This window comes from Triticum aestivum, chromosome 4A, assembly GCF_018294505.1.
Source record: "Triticum aestivum cultivar Chinese Spring chromosome 4A, IWGSC CS RefSeq v2.1, whole genome shotgun sequence".
NCBI classification, from domain to species: domain Eukaryota; kingdom Viridiplantae; phylum Streptophyta; class Magnoliopsida; order Poales; family Poaceae; genus Triticum; species Triticum aestivum.
In genome coordinates this window covers 29001561-29012617 of record NC_057803.1, presented here as the reverse complement: position 1 = coordinate 29012617, position 11057 = coordinate 29001561, and positions in this window count along the sequence as shown.

Below are 11057 nucleotides of genomic sequence, written 5' to 3'. Positions count from 1 at the left end.
ATTTGATCCGACCATAGTAGCTCTAGAAAGATTGCTACTTGTGAGCTGCATTGGGATTTTCCCCGAAGAGTAGATGAGATGCAGTACAGTAGAGATAAATATTTCCCTCAGTGAGATCCAAGGTTTATCGAACCAATAGGAAAATGACGCTAACCCTCATGAACAACACATGCACATGTTGGGAATCGTTGCATGGAAAAAAATTATATGCTCACACAATGATCTATCCATGGAGATGCATAGCAACAAGGGGGAGAGTGTGTCTACGTACCCTCGTAGACCGTAAGCGGAAGCGTTTCACAACGCGGTTGATGTAGTCGAACTTCTTCGTGCTCGATCAAGTACCGAACACACAGCACCTCTGCGTTCTGCACATGTTCAGCTCGATGACGTCCCTCACCTTCTTGATCCAGCAAGACGTCGAGGTAGTAGATGAGTTTCGTCGGCATGATGGTGTGGTGACGGTGATGATGAAGTGATCTCCGCAAGGCTTCGCCTAAGCACTACGAAAATATGACCGGGAGTGTAAACGGTGGAGGGAGGCGCCACACACGGCTAACAATTGATCTGGTGTGTGCTAGCCCCCCCCCCCCCAGGTGGGAGGGAGAGGGGAGGTTGCCAGGAGGCGCCCCAAGTAGGCCGAATCCTACTTGGGGTCCCCCCAAGTGCCCCCCTGCCATATTTAACCGAGGGAGAAGGAAAGAGGGGGAGAGAGGGAAGTGGGAATCCTAATCCACACCTTCCTTTCCCTTCTCCCCTTTCCTTCCCCTCCTTAGGCCGGCCCATATGGGGGCGCACCAGCCCCTTGTGGCTGGTGTGTTTCCCTTCTTGGCCCATAAGGCCCATATCTTCTGTCGGGGGTGCACAGAACCCCTTCCGGTGACCTGATAAGTACCCGATAACCCCCAAAACACTTCCGGTGTCCGAACACCCTCATCCTATATATCAATCTTTACCTCTCTACCATTTCGAGACTCCTCGTCATGTTCGTGATCATATCCGGAACTCCGAACAACATTCGGTCACCAAATCACATAACTCATATAATACTATATCGTCATCGAATGTTAAGCGTGCGGACCCTACGGGTTCGAGAACTATGTAGACATGACCGATACACCTCTCCAATCAATAACCAATAGCAGAACCTGGATGCCCATATTGGCTCCTACATATTCTACGAAGATCTTTATCGGTCGAACTGTTATGACAACATACATAATTCCCTTTGTCCATCGGTATGTTACTTGCCCGAGATTTGATCGTCGGTATCTTCATACCTAGTTCAATCTCGTTACCAGCAAGTCTCTTTACTCATTCGGTAATACATCACCTTGTGACTAACTCCTTAGTCGTTTGCTTGCAAGCTTATGATGTGTATTACCGAGAGGGCCCAGAGATACCTGATGTCTACTATGCAATCTTCTTCTTCTCGACTCGTGTTGGGCCTCCAAGCGCATAGTTTTGTAGGATAGTAGCAAATTTCCCTCAAGTGGATTACCTAAGGTTTATCAATTCGTGGGAGGCGTAGGATAAAGATGGCCTCTCTCAAACAACCCTGCAACCAAATAACGAAGAGTTTATTGTGTCCCTAACTCACCCAATACAATGGTAAATTGTATAGGTGCATTAGTTCGGCGAAGAGATGGTGATACAACTGCAATATGGATAGTAGATATAGGTTTTTGTAATCTGAAAAATATAAAAACAGCAAGGTAGCAACTAGTAAAAGTGAGAGAAAACGGTATTGCAATGCTTGAAAACAAGGCATAGGGTGCATATATATACTTTCACTGGTACAAGTTCTCTCAACAATGATAACACAATTAGATCATATAACAATCCCTCAACGTGCAACAAAAAGTCACTCCAAAGTTCCTATCGCGGAGAACATGATATGAAATTGCTTGTAGGATACGAAACCATGATGACCCACAAGTATAGGGGATCTATCGTAGTCCTTTCGATAAATAAGAGTGTCGAACCCAACGAGGAGCAGAAAGAAATGACATGCGGTTTTCAGTAAGGTATCCTTTGCAAGCACTGAAATTATCGATATATTTTTGGATTTTGAAAATTTTAATTTCATTAATTGTTGCACGCGTAATGTTTCGTTGGATTTTTACGTAAGACAAATTTATATTGAAATTGTATTTAATCTGACTAGAAATTTTGGGATAAAAATATTTCGGATCCCATCAAAATGTGGGAAATTTTATTGAATTCCGTTTTGAACAGTTGGTTGAAATTATTAATCGTTGTCCTAGTTAGAAAATGGGTTGTATTTTTAACAAACTGTAAATGGGTTGTAGTAAATTCCATTAGAATTCAAAAATGGGTTGTACATTCTTACAAATCTCAAATGGGCTATAAGTTCTCTGCCACACACTTATGGGCCTACTAAGTTGATGCGACTCCTCAAAAAAATAAGTTGACGCGTATGCAAGGCTTTATCAACTTATAGGCAACACATGGCTTTTAGCAACAGTGGCCGTTGGATATCCATCCAACGGATGTCGTGCTTCTTCTTCAACCTCGGATATTCTAGCTTCACCCGCCCAAAAAATGATTCCTTCCCCTGACATCTGGGGCGCACCGTTTCGGAGGCTGACTTGTGGGCCTACTAAGTTGACGCGTACCAAGGGATTTGTCAACTTAGTCAATATAAACGATTCTAGCTACAGTGACCGTACAATGTCCATCCAATGGCCATCGTGCTTCTTTAACCTCTGGTCTTCTAGCTCCAGCCGCCCAAAGAAGCGCCGGTCGTGCCGCCTGCTCCCGCCTCCCATGGCCAGTAGTGCTGCCACAGACGCCTCACAGCCCCCTACAACTCCCACCGCTGGACAGGACCCGCGGCGACGGCAGCCTCACACCACAGCCGAACCAGTGAACCCTCGTATTCCTCTCCGCGTGGGCATCCACTGTCGCGTCTTCCCCGGCTCTACGTCGTTCCCTTCCTAGGCCTCGCCATTGTCCATCACTTTGGTGCTCTCGACGCGGCGTGGTCAACGTGGTCAAAGAACGACTTCCATCGAAAGAGTACTGTACGTGGAGAGGCTGACAGCTGGGTCCACGGCCGCAGCAAGGAAGTGCCTCCTTATTACGCAGAAAATAATGATTCCTCCACCTGACAGCAGGGACCCACCGGACGGGCCATCGTATTTCACGAAAAAAAACATTTCCCCCTGACTGCTGGGACCCACCAGCTACATCTTCGCACGCAAGGAAGTGCCTGACAGTCGGGACCCACCCGGTCGAAGCATACGTAGCGTTGTCATTCTGGTCGCGAACGTATACGTACATACAATCGGTCTATCTGCAGGTTGCAGCAATGAACCGTGGCCGTGTAAGGAAGGGCACGTGTCGTAGTAGAGGCGCGCACGTAGCATGTACACGTACGTACAGCGGCCAGGGTGCAAGAAATTAAATACGGCCACGTACATACATACGGGCGGGGTCTCAAACGCCTACTCGCGCATACGTATGGCCAGGGCTCATGTGCATGGCTGGGTCGGATCAGAGAAACTGCGTCGTCGTCGTGTTCATGGGGAGGTAATAGAATGTGTCGTATTCACCGGGAGGCAACGGAACGCGTGCTATTCATCGGGAGCCAACCGGCTTGGACGGAACAGCCGATGGAAACGAGGCCTAGTGTATCGTAAAACGAAGGAAACGACCTTGTGTTCGATCGGCCATGGTCTAAATGGGATCCTGTTCATCAGGAGGGGTTTGGCGTACCGTAAAACAGAGGAAACAGACCTCCTATGGTCAAAACAGGGTCCTGTTGATCGGGGAGGTGTGGCGTACCGTAAAACGGAGGAAACGGACTTGTGTTGGAGCGCTACGGTCGATACGGGGGTCCTGTTCATCGCGAGGGGTGTGGCTTACCGCAAAACGGGACTCCATGAGATACTATTCATCTCCACCGTCAACCTCCTCCGGCCTCCATGGGCTACTATTCATCCACCGTCGACCTCCTCCAGCCTCCACATACGACTGTTCATCCACGGGCTCCTGTTCATCCAGCCTCCATCGGCTACTGTTCAACCAGCCCTCTCCACGGGGTCCTGTTCAACCACCCCTCCACGGGCTACTGTTCATCCAGCCATCCAACGACTACTGTTCAATCAGCCTCCATTGGCTACTGTTCAACCAGCCCTCCACGGAGTCCTATTCATCCAGCCCTCCACGGGGTCCTGTTCATCCACCGGCTCGATCGATCGGGGTACTGTTCATCCAGCGGCAACGGCCTCTACTACCACGGGGTCCTGTTCATCCACCGGCTCGATCGATCGGGGTACTATTCATCCAGCGGCAACGGCCTCTACTACCACGGGGTCCTGTTCATCCAACCCCCCACTGGGAACTATTCATCCAAACCCCCCAACAACACTCAATGTTCATCAAGAGGCAACATCGATCGGCTTTAGTTAGCAGCAGTAGCGAAGGAATCACTTGGGTTCAGTTAACAGCAAGGGATCGATCATCGCTCGGATTCAGTAATGTGTAGCCTACAGTGCAATCGCTCGGGTTCAGTTAGAGCGTAACGCCTCGCTCAAGTTCAGTTAGGCGCAACGCCTCGCTCAGGTTCAGTTAGAGCGCAACGCCTCACACACACGCGCGTACGTACGAGAGAAACGCGCATCGCTCGGCCCCCGACCACCCACCATAACCGGGAATTCGCCCGATATTTTCCTCGCCCTCGCTTCTACCATGGTTTTCTCCTCATGGACGATCCAAAAAATGTCATGCAGCTGCGTCTCCTGCCCGCCCAGGATGAAAAGCCAATTTTCTGTCACGATTTTTTGTCATAGAAGTAGGAGCCCACCACATCTATGATGATACCGGTTTTGTCACAATTATCATCATAGAAATGTCATAAGCATGACAGGAAAAAAATTCGTTCGACCCAAAATGTCAAGGATGTGTCTTTCTTTGTAGTGATGTACAATAGAGCTAAAAAATACAATTATATGACAAAATTGTTTCCAGTCGCAAGTACATCCCACACAGTCAGTCTCCGCTAAATGTTTCGGTTCGTATGTATATCTCACATAGTCGCTACAAGGAAAACGTTTCCGTTCACAGGTACATCACACAAAAAATTTCTCGTTAAATCGTTTGTGTTATTGAATGTATCACACACGGTCCGTAGAAGATAATGTGTGGTAAAGGTTGTCCATCACACACAATTTTTATGTGGTAAATGTTTGTGCAAGGTGGCCTAACGCAAACAGTTTTCAAAAGAAATTTGTGTGTAACTGTTCATTGATCCAACACGGTTTTATTCCTAGAAACTCTGAGCGTTGCCTGAGGTCATCACCCATGGTATTTTTTCAACAACCATTTGCAATAGCAAAACCCAATTAGCAGGCTAATTATCCGATTATTCATAATCCATTTATTAATCTAATTGACATTTCATATTAAGCACACAATATATTTCATTTTCATAATTGAAATACATCAGAGTACAACATCATATAGCTTCAGCACTCAGCTACCCCATTACACAACTACACCAGGACCAAGTTTCACATGTAACATCTATAACCTTTCGAAATTATCATCATAGACGGTACATAGCCGGATGTATCTCATCTAGGAAACTGCTGAAGCAGAAGGCGAATATTGAGCCTTCATTGATGTTGAAGGTCTTTGTAACTTTAGGCCAGTGCATGTGGATGATTGACGTCCATCCTTCGTCCTCTTCAGGAACACTTTAATATTGAACCGTGAGTGTTGTATGAATACCTTCCTTGCCTCCTGACCATATGATACGTCTCCAACGTATCTATAATTTTTGATTGTTTCATGCTATTATATTATCTGTTTTGGATGTTTGATGGGCATTAATATGCACTTTTATATTATTTTTTGGACTAACCAATTAACCGAAGGCCCAGTGCAAATTGCAGTTTTTTGCCTATTTTAGTGTTTCGCAGAAAAGGAATATCAAACGGAATCCAAACGGAACGAAACCTTCGCGAGGATCTTTTTTGGAACAAACGCAATCTAGGAGACTTGAAGTGGAGGTCAAGGAAACAACAAGGTGGCCACGAGGTAGGGCGGCGTGCCCCCCACCCTCATGCGCCCCTCGTAGCTCCACCGACCTACTTCTTTCACCTATATATACTCTTATACCCTGAAGACATCCAGGGGAGCCATGAAACCACTTTTCCATCGCCGCAACCTTCTGTGCCCGTGAGATCCCATCTGGGGACCTTTTCCGGTGATTTGCCGGAGGGGGATTCGATCACGGACGGCTTCTACATCAACACCATAGCCTCTCCGATGATGTGTGAGTAGTTTACCACAGACCTTCGGGTCCATAGTTATTAGCTAGATGGTTTCTTCTCTCTCTTTGATCTTCAATACAAAGTTCTCCTTGATGTTCTTGGAGATCTATTTGATGTAATACTTTTTGTGGTGTGTTTGCCGAGATCTGATGAATTGTGGGTTTATGATGAAGTTTATCTAAGAACAATATTTGATTCTTCCCTGAATTCTTATATGCATGATTTGATATCTTTGCAAGTCTCTTCGAATTATCAGTTTGGTTTGGCCTACTAGATTGATCTTTCTTGCAATGGGAGAGGTGCTTAGCTTTGGGTTCAATCTTGCAGTGCTCGATCCCAGTAACAGAAAGGGAACCAACACGTATTGTATTGTTGCCATCGAGGATAAAAAGATGGGATTTATATCATATTGCTTGAGTTTATCCCTCTACATCATGTCATCTTGCCTAATGCGTTACTCTATTCTTATGAACTTAATACTCTAGATGCATGCTGGATAGCGGTCGATGTGTGGAGTAATATTAGTAGATGCAGAATCATTTCGGTCTACTTGACACAGACGTGATGCCTATGTTTATGATCATGCCTAGATATTCTCATAACTATGCGTTTTTTTATCAATTGCTCGGCAATAATTTGTTCACCCACCGTAATGTATGCTATCTTGAGAGAAGCCACTAGTGAAACCTATGGCCCCCGGGTCTACTTTACATCATATTAATTTCCCGTCAACTAGCCATTTCTATCGCCATTTAGCAATCTTTACTTTCCAATCTATAAAACAAAAGTACCAAAAATATTTATCTTATTATCTTTATCAGATCTCACTTTTGCAAGTGGTCATGAAGGGATTGACAACCCCTTTATCACGTTGGTTGCAAGGTTCTTATTTGTTTGTGCAGGTACTAGGGGACTTGTGTGTAGTCTCCTACTGGATTGATACCTTGGTTCGCAAAAACTGAGGGAAATACTTACACTACTTTGCTGCATCACCCTTTCCTCTTCAAGGGAAAACCAACACATGCTCAAGAGGTAGCACCATACAGGTGGTTTGAGAGGTAATCATCAGTGAACTGCTTTGGAAAGGTCTGAAAACAAGGATGTGCATAAATATCTTCTCTATATTGGAAATGGGGCAAAGGAATAAAAAGGCAAGGTATAATAGTTAGTACCATCTTGTAGTGAACTGATGTCTTCTTCATTGTGCAGACAAAGATCTTGTTGTTTTTTGTCGTAATTTCTTTATCCTAACAATCTTTCTGAGTTTCTTTACCTGACTGATATTCATGGAAAACTCATTTCCCCATATGCAAAAAGGGTCGAACAGTGGGTCAAAACCTCTGACAGCAGGACCTACATGTGCAAGACTAAATTGTTAAAAACCTAAATATTAGAATGGTTCCTACAATTGCCCAAGAATGTGCTATTAGACAACGGACCATGCACGTGCTAACCTCGATTGTAAACCTCAGTGCTTCCCATTGTTTCCCTGCAACACATATAAGGCAGTTAGTCATCAGGTTACGTAAGAGTTCACATGCTATCAGTAAAATATGTTGATGAAAAATAAGCACATTGCAGATTCATCAGATTAATTCAAGCCACATGGAAAACCCATTTGTCCGAACCAAGCATGATTAAGAACTAGGAAATATACACTACTGCAGGATGCTGCTAACGCGACACTACGATCAGAGACCCTTTCACGAAATTGTGTGCGATGCATTAATCACAAACGAGGGTGTAAAAACTGTCAAAAAGATGCAAAACATTTGCAATGGAGGATGCATCAAACACAGTTCAGATTTTAGTTGCGTGTGTGATCCAGGGCATATGGTTCAGTCCAATGAACTATTTGCGATGAGGCGGAACAAAAGAAACGGGCAGCCTGATGAAGGCGTGTGCGATATAGAGCATGTGGTTCACTCGATGAACTGTTTGTGATTAGGCAACACAAAAAAAACGGGTAGCCAGATGAAGGTGTGTGTGATATACATCATACGGTTCACTCGGATGAACTGTTTGTGATTAGGCAACACAAAAGAAATGGTCAGCCAGATCAAGGTGTGTGTGATTGAGGGCATATGCTTCAGAAGGATTAACTGCTTGCGATTAGGCAACAGAACAGAAACGGGTAAGCCAGACCAAAGTGTCAGCGATTGATGGCATATACTTCACATGGATGAACTGTTTGCGATTAGCCATAACAAACTGAAATAGTTAGATAGATCAACGTGTGTGTGCTAGACAGGCACACCCATTCTAATTAAAAAAAAGCGTGCGCGATGGTAATAATGAGCGCGCACGGTTGTTGGAACAAGACGTGTGCTGACATTGCCTATTGCGGTGCACCCTATGGTGCAAACGCCACGTACGCGGCCGAGAAGGCGTATGTGCCCATGGTACGCCTTCCGGGAGTAGTGCCGCACTTATAACCATCAGTAAATTTTGAGCATGTGTCCCGTCACAATTTTTTTACAAGAACAGGGAGGCCGCGTCCCATCATATTCCAAAATGCAAACCTGTTCACACCGATCAAAACCTAAACGGTTTCCCACTTAGGAGCGTATTACTACGCGGTTATAAATACTACTACCCTAAGATGACTTCACGTTCCTCCTCAACTCCTCATCCACAAAAAGTCAAAAACAAACAAGTCATTCATCATCGTTCCCTTGCACCCGCCATGGCCAGCGTGAATTCTGGGTCGAGAGATTGCCACCAGGGAGAGGCGAGCCTGGAAGCGGGAGCACGACAGATGTCCCGCCTCGCCGCAAAAGCAAGCAACATGTCCCGCCGCATGGCCGTAGCAGCAGAGAGGTCCCGCCGCGCCACCAAAGTAGCACGGAGGACCCGCCCCGCCATCGATGCAGCAGACTAGTCCAGCCGTGCCGCAGAAGAGAAAGAGATGTCCCGCCGCGCCGCGAATGCAGCAGATATGTCCTCCCGTGCCGCGGCGGCCTGGGAAAATGCATCGCGGGCAGGCGAGAACTCTTACAGGCGCATGCGTGCCTTCGTCCTTAGGCAGATGGATCAGATCTCCAGGTGGGCGAGGTTACAGGATGACCTGAAAGCCTCATTTGAACAGTGTACCGACGTCATCCGACAACTAAATGAGAGCAATGCGAAGCACCGGGCCGAGCGCGACCTGCTGAGGGCGAAGATCGTCGAAAGTGCGGAGCAGCAGGAGTAGACCATTGCCTTGTTGAAGAGGACCAGCGTCATCGTCGAGAAATTTATGGACGAGAATGCCATGCTGCGCATCAAGCGTAGAAGGCTGGTGGAGGAATTCGTGGATGCTCTCAACTAGCATCTTGAGGACAAGAAAGAGTTCGTCGCCGCTCGCCGCGGAGACTCGTTCCCGCGGCCTGCAGCAACGCATCAAGAAAATAGAGATCAGCGAGCCAGATCATTGTCTTCCTTCTTCTTTTGCCCTTGTGTATTTCAAGCGTTGCCGCATGTGGCTTTTTTAATTATGTTTCTAAATATGTAAGACAATTATTATCCACTGTCATCGTCCTTATATTCATCATGCTTGCTATAAGTCGCAGTCAATGCTATATAGGCCCGTCAGATCTTACATCAAGATCCGTGCAAAACTTTCTTTTCAGATTTTCATTTCTCTCTCTTAAATCTCATTCAAGTGAGACATATAGCCACGCCATAGAACAGGTGCTCGAGCGCCATTAATGGAGACGTTGGGAGGGAGGTGCGCGGCGGGTAGCGGTCAAATGGCTCTCCTTCCTATGAGCACGCGTAGGGGTCTGATCGCACGCCTCCCATACTCAAATAGCTACCCCGCACGACACCTCCTAGCCAATAAAAAAGGGGACACGTAGCCGCACGTAATTGGCAAATCAAACGCCCACGGTTTCAGTAATACTCATGTTTCCGATTTGTAACGTGACAACACTTGTTTTAAAATGACTTTGTTGATTGTTAATGTGTGCGCCTTCGCAAATCGGACAGAAAAATTACCACATCATGTTGGTGCCATGTCATGAGACCATGCCAAGTTTCATGATTTTCAGGCGTGTTTTGGAATTACAGGAATTAAAAAACCAAGTTTCTCAATCTTTCCGGCCGAGCCACGACGCCCAAATGTTTGAATTTCACTCCCATCTCTTGCATGGGACCTAGAAATTCATCCAAGGACACACATGTGATTTTTCAAACAACTTTGGTGCACTGGAGCATGTGCTTGTAGTTCAAATTTGAACTACGCATATTAAATGCCCGGAAACTCAATTGATGTATAAAAAAGGCCAAACAAACCCGGAATAATTCGAAAATTTAGCATGGTACTTCTATTTGGTCTAATATGGCTATGTAAAAAATGAAGGCGGAAGAAGACAGTGTACGTATGTCGTTTCGCACACGAAGGTGACACATTCCCTCTCGGAACCACGAGCCTTCTTGAGGGAAGCTCCGGTTTGCAAGAAGGTTACACCAAAGCTTGTCCCAATTCGGCCAAAAAATTTACCGCAGCATGCTGGTGCCATGTCATGACACCATGCCAAGTTCCATGATTTTTAGGCTTGTTTTGGAATTACAGGAATTAAAAAACCAAGTTTTTCAATCTTTCTGTCCGAGCCACGACGCCCAGATGTTTGAATTTCACTCCAATCTCTTGCATGGGACCTAGAAATTCATCCAAGGACACACATGTGATTTTTCAAACAACTTTGGTGCACTGGAGCCTGTGCTTGTAGTTCAAATTTGAATTATGCAGATTAAATGCCCATAAACTCAATT